Below are 18445 nucleotides of genomic sequence, written 5' to 3' on the forward strand. Positions count from 1 at the left end.
CCTACCCAATCTGGGGTGTGCTGCCAATGGTTCTATGGCCAGCGCAAATAACAATGGGGAGAGTGGACACCCCTGCCGCGTCTCGCGCCCTACCATACAGGAAGAAGAAATCCAGGTCCCTGTCCGAACCCGAGCCGTTGCCGATTTGTATAGAATTTCTGCCCACTCCACGAAGGCATCCCCGAGGCCGAACGTGCGCATAACTTGGAACAAGTATGGCCATTCCAGGCGATCAAACGCCTTCTCAATGTCTACTGATAGGATGGCAGCCGCGGCAGTAGAACACAAGTCCTCCCCCAATATACGTAGCAAGTGCCACACACTTGTGGCAGTATTCCGAGTTGGAATAAATCCCGCTTCATCTCGGTGGACCAGGTGCACCATATGGGGGAGCAGGCGAGTGGCAAGAATTCTACTCAGAATTTTATAATCTCTTGTGAGCATAGATAAGGGGCGATAAGCTGTTTTATCTGAGGGGCTCTTTCCGGGTTTCAACAACGGAATAATAATCGCCTCACGGATAGACGTCGGAAGCACTCCAGCCTTTTTCGCCTCAGTGAAGACTGCTAATAATTTAGGGGCCAGTAGCTCAACATAAGTCGAATAAAACTTTATCTTCCCGGCGTTTTGTTACGTGCCATGTTTTTAATCGTGCTCCGAATTTCACCCAATGTTATCTCCTGTCCTAACAGGTCAGCCTGCGTCTTTTCCAGCTGTGATAGTCCTATATCCGTCAAGAAATCCCCTATGGGTTCCCAATAACCCATAGTTTGCTCCTATAAAGCTCTGCGTAGTATTCCAAAAACAGCCCATTGATCCCTTGTTGCGTATACACCGGAGTCCCCGACGGGGAATCCAGTTCTAGTATGGGCGAGCCTCGGGGGGCCGGGCTGGCCAACCATGCCAGCAGTGTGCTTGCTTTGTCTTGCTCCGTGTGTGCTCGCGCCAAATATTTCCTGTGATCAAAACATCGCAGCCTCTCTACCTGTACTGCCAGCACCTCCCTGGTGTCCGAGACCTCTCCCTGCTCCTCAGGGCACTCAGGTCGGGCCCTTTCTGCTGCTCCCAGGCGCTGTTCTGCCACATCTACATCTTGTAACAACGTCTTCCGTATCCCCACCATCTTAGTTATACACAGTCCCCTCACTACTACTTTAAAAGCGTCCCATTCTACTGCCGACAACGACGCCGTTCCCTCATTTTCTGTAAAATATTGAGTGATACCCGTCCCGATCTCTTCGCGGAAGACCTGGTCTTCTAGGGCCTCCGGGCGCAATCTCCAGGTCGGAACTACAGGCCGCTCCTGCACCCACTGGAGTCTCAATAATAGCGGATTATGATCTGAGAGCGTTCTTGCAAGATATTCACTATGCCTCACCATCGCATGTACGTCTGGGGTGCACAATATTGCATTCAGGCGCACATGTAAGTCATGCAGTGCCGATAAAAAGGAATAATCTTGTTTCCCTGGATGGTGCGCGTGCCATGTATCTATCAGCCCCCAACTAATCTGCCAGTCCCGTCTAGTTTTGGATATTCTGTGTGCGGGCGCTTCAGGCAGTGGAGGGTGAGACCAATACATGACCGTGTCTGTTATAGCATTAAAATCACTGCTCATAATTACCGGGCCAGTCAGGTATGGTGCCAGCTTCCCCAAGAGATGATTAAAAAAGGCTGCCTGATCCACGTTAGGTGCATATACACTACATAGCATCACATCTTTACCATTAAGGTGACCCGCTACTGCCACGAATCTCCCCTCCGGGTCCACCAAGTGCTGTGTAGGCTGAAAGGGGATCCCTGCTCTAACCCATATCAGTGTGCCCTGTGCAAATGCACAGTATGTTGTACAGAAAATGTGCCCCCTCCACCTGCGCTGCAGTTCCAACCCTTCCACACAGCTAATATGTGTTTCTTGGAGGAAAGCTATCTGGATCCCTCCCCTCACTAAATAAGCATGCACTTTATGGCATCTCAGCATTGTATGCAACAACCTAACAGTCCATGTCATGCACTTTATTTCAGGTAAGGCCCCCATGTTGCATTTGGAATCCCACTCTCGACTGCCCTCTCCATCTGGACACACCGGAGGTCCCAACTACCCCAACATAACCCACGACATCCCCACCCCAGAACAGGCACTAAACTCTAGTTCCCATCCAAACTGACATACAAACTGTGTCCTCTAGTGACTACTGAGGAACAGCAAACCCAAAAGACAAGGGAGGCGGCCTAGAGCCAAGAGGACCAGACCTACAGCGCCGTTACTATCTAGCGCCTTACCCCCATGAACAGCTAGGCCCCAGTGTCTCATGGGGCTCTCAGTTCTGAGAGAGCCTGCACAGTGCAGATCTCCGATGGCACAGGAACCCACCAGCTACTAACACCCCCATAATACAATTACAAGTCTAGTCTACTGTGGAGAGAAGAGCAAACAAAACAGAGACCCACTTAATAGCATCCGAATCAATATCTTACAACATTAAGCATCAGCAATCTCGTCGGCTGTCCCAGGTGTGACATACGGCAGGGAAACACTTCCGGTCTCAATCCCATCCGAATCAGAGTCTGCCGAGCCCTTCTTCGACTCCGTGTCCATTACCCATTGAGAAAGCTTTTCCTGAGATATTTCCAACATGGCCTGCAACGCCGCCGATCTCTCCATCTCCGTTTGGGTTACCGTTGGACCCCTTAAGCCATGGCGACGCCATCTGACACGCTGCAATCTACGAGGACACGGTCTTTCCGTAGCCGGCCTCATACTGCACCCTGCCTCTTCTGTTCCCGTTCGATAAGACTCCAGCCAGGCCCACGCCTCTTCAGGACTATCGCTAAAGTGTGTCTAATCATCCACAATTATTCTCAGCCGCGCGGGGAACATCAGTGAGTATTGTAAACCTTCTTCTCGCAGCGCTTTCTTGACCACTAGGAATGAAGCTCTTCGGCGCTGCACTTCAAGTGTATAGTCCCGTAACAGTGATACATTACTATTTTCCACCGTAAAGGGGTCGGATGAGCGAGCTTTGTGCAGCAGCAGATCTCTGTCTTTATAATGGAGCAGACGCGCCACCACTAGCCGAGGGGGCCTGCCGGGAGCCAGCGGGCGCGACGGTACCCTATGTGCTCTCTCCAGGGTACAAAAAGGAGACCGGCCCTCCGGTGCAACTTCAGTTTTTAACCAGTCTTCCAAATAATCCACCATGTTGGTCCCTTCCACTCCTTCCAGTAGCCGCACTACCCTTATATTGTTCCTGCGGTTGCGGCCTTCGGCATCCTCAGCTTTCCGTTCCAAGGCCTGCAGTCGGTGCGTGACGTCCCCAATCTGGGCCACCAGAGTCTTCTGCGTCGGCTCCAGAACCTCCAGCTTTGCTTCCGTCAGCTTCACCAGATCGGTCAGTTTAGCATGTTCCGTTCGGAGGAGGCCCAGGCCAAGTGCCACATGCGCAATGCCCTGTTGCAGAGCATCCCTAGTGTCAGTGATGGCCTTTAATATTTGGTCCACTTACTGTTGCATCAAAGCTTCGGGTTGCGATTCCATAACATCCTGCTTTCCATGGTCCACTGCCAAATCTTCTGGGTCCGGGGGTACTCCCCCTTGCTTCCCCCATGGTCGTCAGTGTACCGGGCCACCAGCTCAACCCCCATGATCCCTACGCTCTTGGAGAGTGCGGCTTGATCTTCAGAGTGCGCCCGCAACTTGTGAGCCCTGCCCCGTTTGGCGCTATTAGTTGGTCGTCCGCCGGGGACGCGACGTGCACACGACCCCTCTGCCTCTTCTGGACGGTCCCTGGCCCCTTGTAGTTTCCGCAACCCAGGCTGTTCACAGGGATCCCTAATGCGCAAGCTAGCAATGTAGCACCGTCAGGTATCCATCTCTCTTCCAGGGGGTCACTCCTTGCCTCTAATCATTCAGGAGGGGATGGTCTTCTGTGTGGCGGCAGCGTTCGCAACTAAAGTCCTGTCCACTCACCTTGTGACCTAAAAGTAGCCCAAATATCCTGAAGCAGTAAGGGATGTACAGCAATCCTCAGTTTATCCCTCCGCGTCCACTATAAGCGCCCCTCTGTCTTTGAGGATCCTAGAGTGCCAGCTCTGTCGCCATTGGGTGCACGCTGTTACTATCTTCCAGCCACAGAGTCCTCCATCCCCCAGCACATCCAAAATGGCGGCCAGGCCCTCACCCAATACTGCAGGCAGAGGCCGCAAGCCGAGTTCCGAGCAGGAAAGGCTCTGCAGCCCCCCCCCAGTTTTCCGCTCACCAGGGCTGTCGCAGGCCGCTCCTCCACCCGCACTCCTCTATTCCATGAGGCGCCACAGTTTCTGGCATCCCCGCAGGCAGGGCAGCCCGCGCAGCAGTCACGTCTCCGCTGCTCCCTCTACAGCGGCTCCTTTGATATCCCGCTAATGAGGCTGGCTGGGGCAGCCGGTAACGCTCTCCAGGGCCCCTGCAGCCTTCAAGCCTTGAATCCGGTCTCCCCACCAGCCGCAGGGTCTGCTGTCCCCGACTCAGCGAAGATGGCGGCCAAGTCCGCTCCCGGCGACACAAGGAAGGGCTAGAAGTTGGGCCCCGAACAGCAAGAGCTCTGCCGGGCCTCCTCAGTTCTCCGCACACCAGGGCTGTGGTGGGCCGCCCCTCCACCTGTTCACCAGCTTTCTGTAATCCGCCGCACTACCGGGCATCCCCGCGTCCAGGAAAGCCCGTGCAGCATTCGTGGCTCTACTGCCACCACTCGATCAGCGCCTTGGGCGTCCAGCTGGAAATGATATCGGGTGCAATGACTCCGCTCCGCTCTGTCCTCCAGCTGTCCTACAAGCTTTGATTGGCCGCAGCCGGCGCCATCTTGCCAGCGTGGATGTCGAGCCCTCTGCTTCACACGGTCTCCAGCCCACTACGGGGGCTCAAACTCCCTCAGGACCGCCGCCTACGACTCCCGGGGCCAGTGAGTGTGGTCCCAGGTCCTCAGGTGGCAATCCCCGGCTCTCAGCACAGGATAAGCGGTGGGGTCAACGCGGAGCTTCAGCTCACGCGTCCGTCCTCATCGGTTCTTTAGCCACGCCCCCTTTGTTGAAAATTGAAGTAGTGACCTTGAAGTTACCACTACAAATATGTGATTTGTTAGGGTTCAACTCACAGCGTTATGTTTTCTTCATATGTAGAGTGCCCACTGATCAGGGACGGCTGGTAACATTTGAAAGTGGTGGGGGAGCAAAGTGCCCCACCACTTCCCAAAATTCAAAAATAAAACAACTCCTCCAAAATCCAAAAGTAAAACAACAAGCATCAGGCAACATAAACACAAACTAAGTCACCCACTATACTGACATGCATTACAGGAACATTTAAAATGAATAAAATTAAATTAAATGTTACTTACCCACGGGCTGCACGTCCTCCTCAGTGTTTTTCTGTAGTCTGTGGCTCCAAGCACAAGTCCAAGAGCTAACTCCCTTAACCAATCCAGGCACTGCTCTCATGCTATTGACCAGCATGAGAGAGGTGACAGAATTGGATGTAGCAGGCTGGCTGGACGCTCCTTTAGGCCCAAGAGGCCTGAGCTTGCTATCCACCCAGCTGTGTAACACAGCTCGGGTTGGATAGCTTTAAAGTGCGCATGTCAGGCTGGCTATTGCAAGCCAGCTGGCCAAACTGACATGTGCACTTTGGAGTGTCTGGCCACTACTGCAGCCAATCAGCAGCAGAGGACAAGCCCCACATTTCACTCAGCTCGGGGGCAAGCTGCAGCTGCAGTTGCGCATTGGTAAAAAATTAAATGTCAATGAAATCATTTTATTGCCATTTTATTATTTACATTTGCTACGCGTGGCTGGCAGTGGGTGGGGGGTGCGCTTCTCCGTCCTAATGAAGAAACTGCTGCTGCCATTGACCCCCAAATGGGTATCCTGGTGCTAAGATATTTGCTGAACTGGATTGGAGCAGTGAAGGGTGGGAAAAATGGAACCCAGAGGGATTAAAAGTGCCAGGATTTAGGCTTCTTTTTAAAGATGTGGAAATTTTCCATTTGTCGGATAGGAAGGGGCTGGAGGTTCCAGTTATAGGCTGCCAGATATGAGAAAAAACGTCCTCCAGATCTCTTAAATAAAACATTAGCCATTTGTATGGTAGAGGAGTGAAGCATACGGAAATGCTTTCAAAAAGAAATTCTTCTGTCAAGACAGAAAGACCTGTATTATGGAGAGCTTTGTGGGTATGACAAAGAATTTTAAAAGACAAGCTTACGCACGGGCAATCAGTGGAGGGCATTAAGATGAAGAGAAACCGAGGTGCATGCTGGGAGAGAACCAATCAGGCTACAGGGTTTTAACAATTTGCAATTTCTTCGTAAGATAGTCGGAAATAGTGATGTAGGGGTGTTGTAGTCAAGATGGCTGGTAATCATGGCTTATGTGACTATTTTGCAGGTGCTGACGGGAATTCATTTCAATACTTAAGTAGCTTTTTATGGACACCAAAGCAGGATGAAGATACAGAAGTGACTTGACCTACCATGCAGAGATACTTATCAAGGAAAATGAAAAGATGCCTGGCTGGGTTACTAGGTCGAGGTTAAGTCCCAGATCCAATTACCCCAGCCAAAGGGATCATTCTAAGAGTTGGGCTCTAAGAAGAGCTCTAAGGAACTCCACACGGTGTCCTAGAATTATTAAAGTGTTAAGGGGTAGCACAACAGTATAGAACTATTAGACTGAAATGTTGGAAGGTGGATTATTGGTACGGGTAAGTGTGCACCTACCACTAGCAATGAGGCCACCAACGCAATATAAGTTCCAGACAAGGTCTCAATAAATTATTCCCTTGCTCAACACTTGGAAGCTGGCAACGAGCAGCCAGGCTTAACTCAGGAGACAGGTGTGAAAGAATTTAAAAGAACCAATACATTAAATAAGTAAGGCACAACACTCAATAACAATCCACAACTAATTTCTAAACATAGGAAATATGTTTAAGATTCAAATGACACCAAAACGACAAAGATCCAATGAAGAGAACCGGAGATATGAATTTTTAAAGAAGGTACACTTTCTAGTGTTTAAGAAAATATAGTGCCAACTTGGGACATTTGATTATGCTTGACCAGGACAAAAGTCAAAGTTTGAGGCTGACTGTGATGAAGCCCCGGTCGGATACACTAAGTGAAAGGTCTCAATCATAATGTTACCTTTGCACTTAGAAACTTTTCTGGAGGATTTTCTCTTGAAGTCGAGAGGGCCTCTCCAGCAGGCAGGATTTGCAGCAGCTTCATCGGCTTGGTTCAGTGGAAGCCCCCAGTCAACTCCTGGAAGTCTTCAGCTCCGGAGCTTTCAGTGGGACGAACCTGAAATTCAGGCCGGGTCATGGTGTGAGGTAGTTGGCTTGACTGTCGATATCGGGTAGGTCACCTTATGGAGTTTTTTCCAAACGTTGCTCCAGACCTCTCCAAACTTCTGAAACGTCTTCCTGAAGTTCCTCTTGAGGGTTCCAAGTGTCCACAACACAAATCCAAGGTTCCAGAGTCTCTGAGTTGCTCCTCCGAAGTTGGGACTACAGTTCCCACAATTCACCTGGCCAAATCCTTTTTTAAATCCTGCTGAACGTGGTCATCTGAGTTCTTCTTGCTGGAGATGATGCAGGTGGAGCTTTTTTAACCAGACACTTTCAAGCCACTACTCTTTTTGAAGCAAGGCAAAGTCCTTAGGGCTGTAGTTCTTTAGTGTGCAGCAGGGACAGTCCTTAAGAGTGCAATCTCTTGGTGCATTCTAGGGTTCGAGCAGGGAAGTCCTTCTTCCTCTTGTAGTTTCGGGCACCAAATCTGAGTTGCTATGCAGCTCTCACATATTTATCCAATGCTCTGGAGCGACAAGCAGGTGTGCCCCATGACCAATGGGGTGCAGGGTGCCACCCAAAAGCATGGCAGTTTCCTCCAAAGTGAGGCATATTCTTGTCCCACAAAGCACTGTACTTTAAAATTCAAAATGGAGAATTTTTCTCCTTGGGAGTAAGAGCTGGCTAAGCCAACCTACTGATGTGGCTCATTTATCTTAACACTATTCCCTACCTCTTGCTAATTCCATTCTTATAATAATAATAATCCACATTTGTAAAGCGTGAACAATCACGGGTCTCTATGCGCTGGGGGCCGTCGGGAAGATTAAGTAAGCTATTGCCCAGAGTCACATGGTGCTGGGCTAATCTGCCGCCAGCGATCGAACCATGATCCCCAGATTCCGGAGTCAGTCGACCTGGCCGTGGCACCACACCTCTTCCTTATTCTTGGGGCTCCCATCTGGCTGGGGGATACAGGAAGAGGTTGTAGGCCTGGCTGGCATTCCTTACTGTCCTGCTCTCTTTGAAGCCCAGTTTGTTTACCCAGCCCCCTTCCTGGCCTGTTCTCTGCAGCTGCAGAGTTCCCTCACCAGATAACCCCTGTCTCTATGCAGACCACTTATCAGCTCATCAATGCAGTTTGGCAAAGCCTGTTAAGGGCTGGCCAAGCAGGAGACGCTGCTAGAAGGCTGGAAATAAAGTTCCAAAACTTCTTTCCTGTAGCAGTTTAAATTCAATAGTGTAAAGTTGTTAGATTTATCATTACCAAGCTTTTATGTCCTTGATATATTATTTTATCTTCCTCTGTCAATAGTTACACTGTATTACGGTATTCCCATGTTAGCCTTTGGAGCTAAAATTCTGCAGTGGGAAAAAAACGACATTGGTACATTTTCCCTCACCAGGGCATATAAAACATCTTTAAAAGTGTTCCTGCTTATTTGCACATGGCGCCTTACCCTGGGGGCATATGGGGTAGACCTTAGGGGTGACTTATATTTAAAAATAATGTTGTTTAATACTTTGGAAGTATCTTTAAATCCAAAGTCGAATTCGCATGTAATTTCAATTCAAAAGCAGCTTCCCAAGCAGGGCTGACTATTCAAATGACAGCAGGCAACACAGCAGTGCACACTTAAGTATCTCAAAGCTGCTGGGCCTCTACACCTACATGCCCTGCCATATACTAAGGACTTACAGGTAGAAAGTCAGTGCCAATTGTATTTACCATATACCTTTTTAATCAGAGCTCTGGGCCTGGTTGGCAGAGCCGAGGGGGCAGTCAGAGACAGTTACCACCAGTATCAGTCGCAAAACGGGTGTGTCTAGTGCAAAAAAGATGACTTTCTCACAGGAAAGGATTAAAATTACTTCAAGGTGTCAAGGTAAATTCCAAGATTGTGCATGAGTTTAAATAGGAAGGCTTGAGAGACAGTGTTGAATGTTGCAGAGAGGTCCAACAGGATCATGGCTGCAAAGTGCCCTGTTTCATGATTCTGCGGATTTCAGCCATTGATGTTAGCAGAGACGTCTTGTTACTGTATGTAGTTCTCAATCCATACTGAGAGTAGCCAAGAACGTAGTCAGCTCTAAGTAAGCGGTTAGTTGTAAGTTGACCAGGTTTCCCATCAACTTAGCTGGAGCAGGCAGCAATGATATTGGTCTATAATTTAGCGTTTGAGGATTAGCCAAGAGTTCTTTTTTAACAACGGGAGAATGTTATAGCATGTTTAATGCTTTGGGAAAGACTGATGTGTTAAGAAGATTACAGAGAAACGTTAAGCCCGCGCTAAAGTGCTGGGGCAGTAGGAAAACACAAAGTGAGATCATGGATACTCTGAAGATCTGAATTTGATGAAGTACATAATAGCGCGAATTCTGTCTGCATCTACCGGAGCAAGTTTGGCCAGGGAGTTACATTGTGGAGTAGGAGACATTTATGAAGGGAAAAGTATCAATCTGCTGCTGGGCATTAAATGGAGCTAATTTTATGAGAGAATCTCAAGATAGCATTTCAAAGAGCCTGAGAGACAGGGAATGATTGGGAACAGGCAGTCGGTTGTGTGCATTCCTTGCTGATACCAACATTTTCATAAGAAGAATTAGGGCTAGAGTGGATGCAATTTACCAGGAAGTCCTAGCGGGTGCTATGAATTTACCTGTGGTCATTTCTAAGTGCAGCTTTATATGTGGTTTTGTCAATTTCAAGATGGGAACCTCTCCAAGCTTGTTCCAGACAATTACAGCGGCGCCTCACTACCCTAGCGGTTCCATTGCACCATTTTGCAGAAGGAGTTTTTATGTTTGGGCGAAGTTCTCTTAAAGGGGCATTGGATTGACAGGTTGGTAATCCAACAGTTGAAGCTAATGGAAGCCTTAGAGATATCAGTTTCCTGGCCTAGGGAAAAGTTGTATAGGGAGTCTTCTAATCTTTCTGTGGAGGGTATGGAAAAAGTAATAGGGTAATATTCATTCCAGGTCATCGGTAAGGGGGCATCAGTCTTAAGTATCACAATATAGGTATAATTAGGGTTGTGTAAATGGCCATCCTGACGGGCGGCTCCTCCTCTATGGCGGATGAGCATCGCTCATTGCTGAAATGCAGCAGACAGAAGAAAATGACAAAAGCTGTATGGGGTTGTCATTTACTTCCTGTTTATAGCTTTTTTTTAACATTCAATCAAATCATCTTATCTTATGGTTTATCTTGTTGTGATTTTATTGCAATAATGTTTTAAAATTTGCGAATATTATATGATGTTAATGGATTGAAGTCTTGACGGTCGCCGATTTTTGTATCACGATCATTTTAAATTCATTTTTTATAGATGTACACTGTCTTTTATGATTGAAATAAATCGAAATAAAGACTAATTTGAATTGGAATTGGAAAATGACAATAAAAATATGTTCTTGTCATTTCATTTTTCACTTCCAGTCGGGAGTCTAGGGCAGGGCGAGGCCATGCCGCAGCGTCATCAGCAGGGGTAGGGGGAGTGGTAAGCACTGAAATTGTGCATGTGAGCTTGGCTGGTCATCTTAGGACGGCTGAACCAACATGCATACTTGGATATCTCCAGGCTGTTCCTTAGTGATATCTGCAGTGCTCAGGGGCACAGGCTCCCAGTCCCTGCTGGAGCGCAAAACCACCCTGCTCTGCCCAATCCCAGCGCTTTCTCATTCTGGGAGTAATAGCATGAGAGAAGCGCTGGGATAGCGTGAGCTCTGGGAGGTTATGTTCATGGGAATTGCAGTGCCAGGGTGGGAGCAGAGGAGCAGCTTGGTACGGGAGCAGAAGATCGTGGCAGCAGGCAGGAAAGGTAAGTATATATTTTTATCATTATTTTTTTACCCCGATCCCCTCCTCCCCACCCCTGCCGCCCTGTGTCGGATTGGCAGCAGCAGCCGATGCATCCTTATGAGCGGGGTACGTGACCATTTGAGAAAGGCCAACTGGTCTAGGGTCAGTAAGTAATATTATTGTGCCATTATTGGAGATATCTTCTAGATGGAAGTTAGTTGTGTAGCAATAAAATGTTTTGATATTTAAGTATGAAGGGAGCGATAATATCCAGAGGCTTCTGAATACAGTCATTTTTAGAAAATGGTGTTCTGTGTATCCATGTGCTGTGCAAGGTGATGTATGGTCAGGTTTAAGACTAAAGATACTATAGGTGATCAGAGCATCCTAACTCAGAGTGCTGCCAATCACCTTGAGTTAGTCATCTATCATTAATGAGAATTCTGGAGACAGGCATTTCAATTTGGCAATTCATTTAAAATTTGCATATCTTTGCTTTATTTTGAAGCTGCATAGTGTGATCAAATAAGCAGGCGCGACCCGTGCAGGTAAGAGCGGTGGGGCGGGGAGTAAGGGTATCTGACATTCGACGAAGAGGCAAACAAATTAAAAAAAGAAAACATTTTTAATTTAAGTTTCCCTCATTGCTGTATGTCGAATCCTGCTCGCCCACCGCTCTTGCCTGCACGGCTGCGCCTGCAAATAAGTCAGGTGCACATGAGACAGCCAAAAGATGCATATCCATTCTCAGTACACACACAACACTCTTTCATAATATAGCATAGTGGTTAAACACAAGCTGCGGAGTTATGTGCAAACAGTGCAGCCACACACCCAGCAAGACTTCTATCACGGTATAGACAGAACATTGAGCAGCATTAAATTGGTTATTTGTAACATCTTGACTTATAGAGCTTAGAAATTACAGAAGAGCAGAATAAAACACTGTTTATAAAAACAGCCTCTTAGGTCACGTTGGAACCTCGAGACGTTAAGTATTAACCTTCATGGGAAGTATTGCAGTAAATTCAGTGGTCATTTTGTCCCCTGATTTACTAATGCAATTGTCTTATAATGTCGGGACATGGAATCACAGCAGAATTACAAGTAATCTCACATATATCGCCAGTAAAATGGAGAGTAGCATAACAAAAATCGATGTTACTGAACCTATTTCTGCATGCTATTTTCAAATTCCGGGCCTTTTCGTGGGGACGAATTCCTCAAGGTTTCACTTGGAGATTTTGGAATTAAGGCATCAATCAGGATCACTGGAATTATGTTGCACAGAGGATCAAATTATGTGGCAGCATTGACTAAATTATGCAGCAACAACAGGCAAATTATGTGGTGTATTGTGGTACACGTTACCTCTAAAATTTTTCAATTTTAGGTTTCGCTTACACAGAGCTTGTGTTGTGCATGTGAATATCTCTTGTATTTAATATATCTTAAAAGAGGGTTCTTATCAGTTCCCGTCACCGAATTACTGTGTTCATTTACTTTTGTGTGCAACTTTTTGTTTTAACTTCCCCTGGCTGCGGACACTTACGATACTTCTCCTAAAGTTGTTCACACTGTTTGAGTCGCATTCACTGTCAAGATAAGATAAGATCTCTTCCCACGGAAAAGGTAAACAGCTTCTAACAGTATGCTGGAATGCTTGCTTTTTATTACTTAGTTGCGTAAAGCAGATGTTTTAGCCATAGAACGTTTGTGGCTTTTCCTATTAATGCCTCAGTACCTTTCTCTGTACTTTGTAGGCATTATCAGATAGATTTTTTCAGTGTAATCTATTTGTAGGCTGTCCAGAAATCGATTTAAACGGATTGGGCCAGACAGTACCCTACCGCTTAAAAATCAGCTGACCCGATTTAAACCGAGTGCCACTGATTTTTCACATTCTTATACTGCTTGGCCACTTGAGGGAGCCAAAGCAGTACAAAGCTGAACTGTACTGAATAGGTTGCTCTGGGAAGTTTAGAACAACGGAAACCTCCCAGCTGCCTGCACTGGCTCTTTTTGAGGGGTTTCCATTGTTTGTTTCCCTGTGTTGCTCGATAAATAGTGCGGATTTGGCTAGGGTGCAGTGGTGGTGTGTTTGTGTGCAGGAGCTCAGGCTGGTGCTTCAAGGGCTGTTAGCATGCTGACTTCTGGAGGGGACCCTTTTTAGGTCTCGCCTAGAGTCGCAGCGCATGTGCTGCTCGCTCTGCAAGATCTATTGTTGTCGAGTCGACTTCGGAAGTGGAGTGGAAGCTCCTCCCATGCTTTTGATTGGCATGCGTCACACTTTATGTTAAACGCTCGCTTTTGATTTAAAGTGAGGCTTGTTTATACCCTCCCTGTCTCCTTTATGCCCTGCCCACCTGGACTGGATCGTTTGCTTGCCGGCTGTCGTGAGGGTATTTCTTATCTAAAGGAGGCGTGGTGACGGAACTTGTTTCCTGTGAGTTCTACTTTCTTTAATGAGTTTTTCCCACTGCAGGCACGCACAACGCGCATAACGCGCTTTCACTTTCCTAGCATTTTTAGCGCCATGGCATGGCGACAGCTTGTGCTTATTTGTTTCTGTTCTATTCTCCAGCTGTCTCCCTCTTCGCTCCCCTTAACTCGTGTTGATTTTTTGATGCCTTCTCCTAAATCATGTTGATTGATGATGGCTGCACTGTGTGATCTTTATGAGCGAATTGCATCCACTCACCGTGAACCATGATTGATTGGTTTTAACTTTTCCAAGTTGCAGAAGTGAACGTGTTGATGATTGGTTTGATTTTGACTCTTGCTGTTTAGAGATTTAGAGATGCTGCTGCCCCCCCCCCCGCTCCGCGAGGCTGCATTAACATTAAAGCATTCAAAGAAAGTACAGGTGTGGACATGCCCAGCCAAGGACAGAATGAAGACCGGGACAGCGGCATTGCGCGCTCAGGTACTCAGTCGGCGCAGGTTGTTTTTAAATTGTCGTGCTCTGCAGCTGTGCCTGGACGTGTCGGGCGCTATGTGACCCGCAAATGGGGTAATCGTTAAGAGGAAAGGAATGGAAACCTTATAAAACATTCACCCCATAAAAATACAGCCTTTGCTTTATGAATGAGCAGTGCTCGGTGCTCTTGTTAAGCATGTATACCACGCAAGAGACATAAACACATTTGATTAACTTCAGTGTAGTGTATCGCAACTTTCAGTTGGTGAAATGTGATTACTGGTCGCTGAAAGAGCGAAGTGATAACTGTTTCCATTTGAAGTTTAATCAGAGTTAAAATCAGTCACCTTTAGAGATAATGAGAATAAATGGCAAAAGAGCACAAAGAAAAAAAACGAATCGTCGCTTAGAATTAAGGGAAGAATACAGATGGGGTGAGATAAAATGCGGAAGTTGAAACTTGGCACAACTTTTAAATAACTTTATCGAAGTTAACTAAATGCTCTCCGGCAGGACCGCCAGGAACCCACCCTCCTGGCTCCGGCCGCAGAAAGACGTATTATTCTATAGTATGCCTTTTGACATGTACGACTGAGTGTAATCAAATGTCCATAAGTGTTTTCATGGTGTCCTGTTAGTAAAGCTGTATTGCAAACATCCTTCTTACCACAGTCTCCTTGAGCAGCCTCCTAATCACTCCTTTGCCTTCGCCAAGTTCCTCCTTCACCAGCAGCTGTGCCAACAGCTACAAGCGCCGCTGGCTGCGGAGCCAGGCGACCAGTGTCGAGAATGGCATTATTCCTCGCAGGTGAGTCTTGTCAGGATGGGAGTTGGCGCGGCGGGCTTTGAGGATATACAGACTTTACGAACCATAACTTACTTTCCCCATTGCAATGTTTGGGTTGGTGTGGGTAAAGATAAGCGACTGCAGAGTAAAAGAAACACGGCCTGTGTGTGTGAGAGAAAGGTGTTTTGGAACTGTGGGGATTTTGCGCCTTCTTCTTGGAAACGGTTTAATCTTTTTTAGAAAGTACACCTTATTTCCAAAACAGTGTGCATTTTGAGGAAAAGAGAGCTTTGATGTATGCTTGTGAAAGAGGTGTACTTTGAGTGTGGGGTGTAAATGTTCGGTTTTTTGTTATTTATTTTATAGCTGGGTGTGGCGAGAAGAGAGCAAGGCTTCGTCACTAAGATGTGATATGTTCGTTTGACCATTTTTGTTTTGAGTGTTTACGTTTTGTAAGTCAATAATGCACAACTTTCAGGGTGACGGTAATTTAGCAGTCGCTATAAAACAGTATTTTAGGACCTCAAGATTTCAATCCCTAACAAAATGTATCTTGCGAAGAAAGCGCACAGTTTTATGTCACCAGTCTGGCCCTCTGCTTATGTCTATGCGAGACAGCTGTTGAGTATCTGCGTGCAACTCTTGTGACCAGGCCTTGCAAGACCAATACAGATTGTACTGCTCCTTCTGCAAGAACATAGAACGCTCCAGTTGCGTGCTCCTTATTGTGAGAAGTTGGCCTGATATATGATGTCACTAATTCTAGTGTATACCTTGTATCAGTCCAAACAACCCTTATGGTGATTGGTTGTAAAGTCAACCTTATAGACCAGCTATCCTAGTGGTAGCATGGACAAGAGCAGTCTTAGGCTAAATTCTGAATGGCATGTGAAGCCAGCTGTTATACCATATGTAACCCCTTGAATACCAAATGAAAGGACACCACAACAGATATATATAAAAATAGAATGTATTTATTCTAGTCAAACCCTTAGCATTCTTTATGAGATTCGAGGTAAGTACAACACAGTCTTATTAAAGCATACATTAAGTCACACAGGTAAGTAATATAGTTAGGCCCTAGGGGCCACGCAAACCATATACTAAGTAAGTGGTATAAGAACCACTGTCACGAACACAGGATAGGCCTAGGCCTAGGGAATCGCTGGGGCTACACTATACTACCAAAGGTTAGGAAGTGGGAGGCCCACGGGATTCAGGTGCAGAGTGGAAACACTCACGCGTAATGCGTAAAAGTCGATAGAAATAGAAGTTATTAGAATTTAACAGTTTTAGGATACTTCTGGAATAGCTAGGAAGTCGAGACTTGGAAACTAGACCCTAGGATAGTCAATACCCTTGTGAGCACCGAAGTACTCAAGTTACCTAGCCCACGGGCTGCGGGTGCATAGGTATGAACTTGCGTCGGGTTTCATCGTTGACTCCTATGGATGCCTGAAGGAAAGTTGCTGACAGGCAGTCAGTGAAGAGTGTCCGGTGGATCCCAAGGATGGGATCAAGAAGGAAGTATACCTGCAAGCAGAAGGGACAGAGTTTAGGTCACCAGCCAGGAGCCGGGAAGGAACCAGGAAGGAACCAGGCGATGTCGTGAAGATGCAGGTGATGAGGTGAAGCTTGTCGCAGCAGCCACGGGTACCAGGAGGCGTCGAGGACGACCAGGACCAGGAGGTGAGCTGTCCCACGAAGGCTCTTGCTGTCGGCGCCGTCGAAGTCGAGTCAGGACCCAACAAGCCTTGGCAAGCGGAACCCACGCAGGGTGGAGGACTTGCTTCTGGTGCAGACCAGGAAGGTCTGGGGTGCTTCTCTTTCACAGAGGAGCGGGTGCCAGTCTGGAGGAGCCGGACCAGCAAGATGAAAACAAAGGTTCGTTGTCGCAGAGGTCACTAGCCAACAGGCCAGCAACTGGACAACACGTCGAGCAACTCAGGTGCAGAAGGGTCCCACGCAGAACACGTGAAGTGTGGGGAGCTGGTCTTCTTTGCAGATCGTGCTCGGGATGGAGGCCTCTCAATTCCCCAAGCACAGCCTCGAGGGAGCCTCGGAAGTTGCGCTAGTCAGGTACTAGCCACTTTTCCCAAGTCGCCGGTCCCACGTCCCTCGTTGCCTCCACGGGTCTCAGCTTCGCTGTAGATGTGGATCTGGGTCAGAGGTGTCTGGAAGTCTCGGCGCTGGTCAGTCCTGCAGTCGTCCCTTGTAGGATCAGTCGCAAAGCAAAGCAGCAGTCGCTGGATGGTGCCTGGTTGCCCAGGGTGGTCACTCCTTGGCCACAAGGGAGATTTCTTCAGTCTTCTTCCTGAGGTCGAATGTCGAAGGTCCAGAGTTTCTGTACAAGTTGCAGATTCAGGTTAATCTAATTTAGCAGTGCTCAGCTACCTACTGATATACTGGGCTAGTGGGCTGGGCTACCTGCAAGGTCCCTCCTATGGGTGGGACCAGGAAGGGGAGTGGTTACACCCCCTTTCCTTTGTCCAGTTTCGCGCCAGAGCTGGGGCTGCAGTGCCCCAGCGCCGGTTTGAACTGGACTATGCATGGGACACCTTGTGTGCCCCAGGCAGTGTCTAGTTTCTTTCATCCCTCCCTGCCCCAATACACTAACTCCTGTCTGGGGTGGTGCTCGCACCTCCCAAGGCAGGAAACCTATTGTCCAAGCCTCCCTCGCTGGAAGGACTCCCAGCAGCAGGAGGTCAGACTTGTGTCTGTGGCAGCAGCATCCATTTTGTGATGCTGGGGCTCTGGTTAACTTTAACCGGGTAAGTAGGTTTCAACATGTCTTCTCCCTCTAGAAGGGACGAATAATATCCTCATTGCCAGAAATGGTATGGGGGTATTATTCCAAAGTGTTAGACACCTTACACGACATGTTTTGATAAAGCCAAACCATAGTTACCATAACTGTTTAAGATTATAAGGCACTTTAAGAGTATATGGTAGGCTATATCATAGAACAGCTATAAGGACATGGTTCCGAAAGCTGCAGACAGGCTCAGCTCATGCTAGAGGACCATCTCACATGTTACCAAGCACTCTGCCTCCAGGATTGTTAAGGCCTGCCATAGGAGTGGCTGATAGGTACACATGTGTCTATATATAAGGTAGGTATGGGAATACTACACCTAAGCAAGGAGTGATTACACGACCTTGCCCCAGCTGAGTGATCAGCCAGTTGTGTCATAATGGAAGGCCAGGCCAGGGGTGGCACAATACATGCTGCAGCCCCTGGTAGGCCTAGGGTACACCTATGCCCTGGGTACCTAAGGTACACTGTACAGGGGCCAATAAGGTGATCCTATCCAATTGGGTTATGTACCTAAAGTACATAGTATCAGTTTAGAGAGAGAACAGCTGGGCTGTGGGTCTGATTGGCAGGCCCACAGCCACATCTAAGTCGAAAACCAGTGAAGCAAAAGCAAAAAGTGGGGGTGAACATAGAAAGCAGACCCTACACAACCCCCCCCCCCCCCCCCAAAACTTAGGGACATTAAACTAACCTTGACCAGTTGAGTCTTCATGTTCTAAGTGGAAATATCTGGAGAGTCCATCTGCATTGGCATGGTCAGTCCCAGGTCTATGTTCCACTGGGAAGTCCATCCCCTG

This window comes from Triturus cristatus, chromosome 4_1 (genome assembly GCF_964204655.1).
Source record: "Triturus cristatus chromosome 4_1, aTriCri1.1, whole genome shotgun sequence".
Lineage (NCBI taxonomy): Eukaryota > Metazoa > Chordata > Amphibia > Caudata > Salamandridae > Triturus > Triturus cristatus.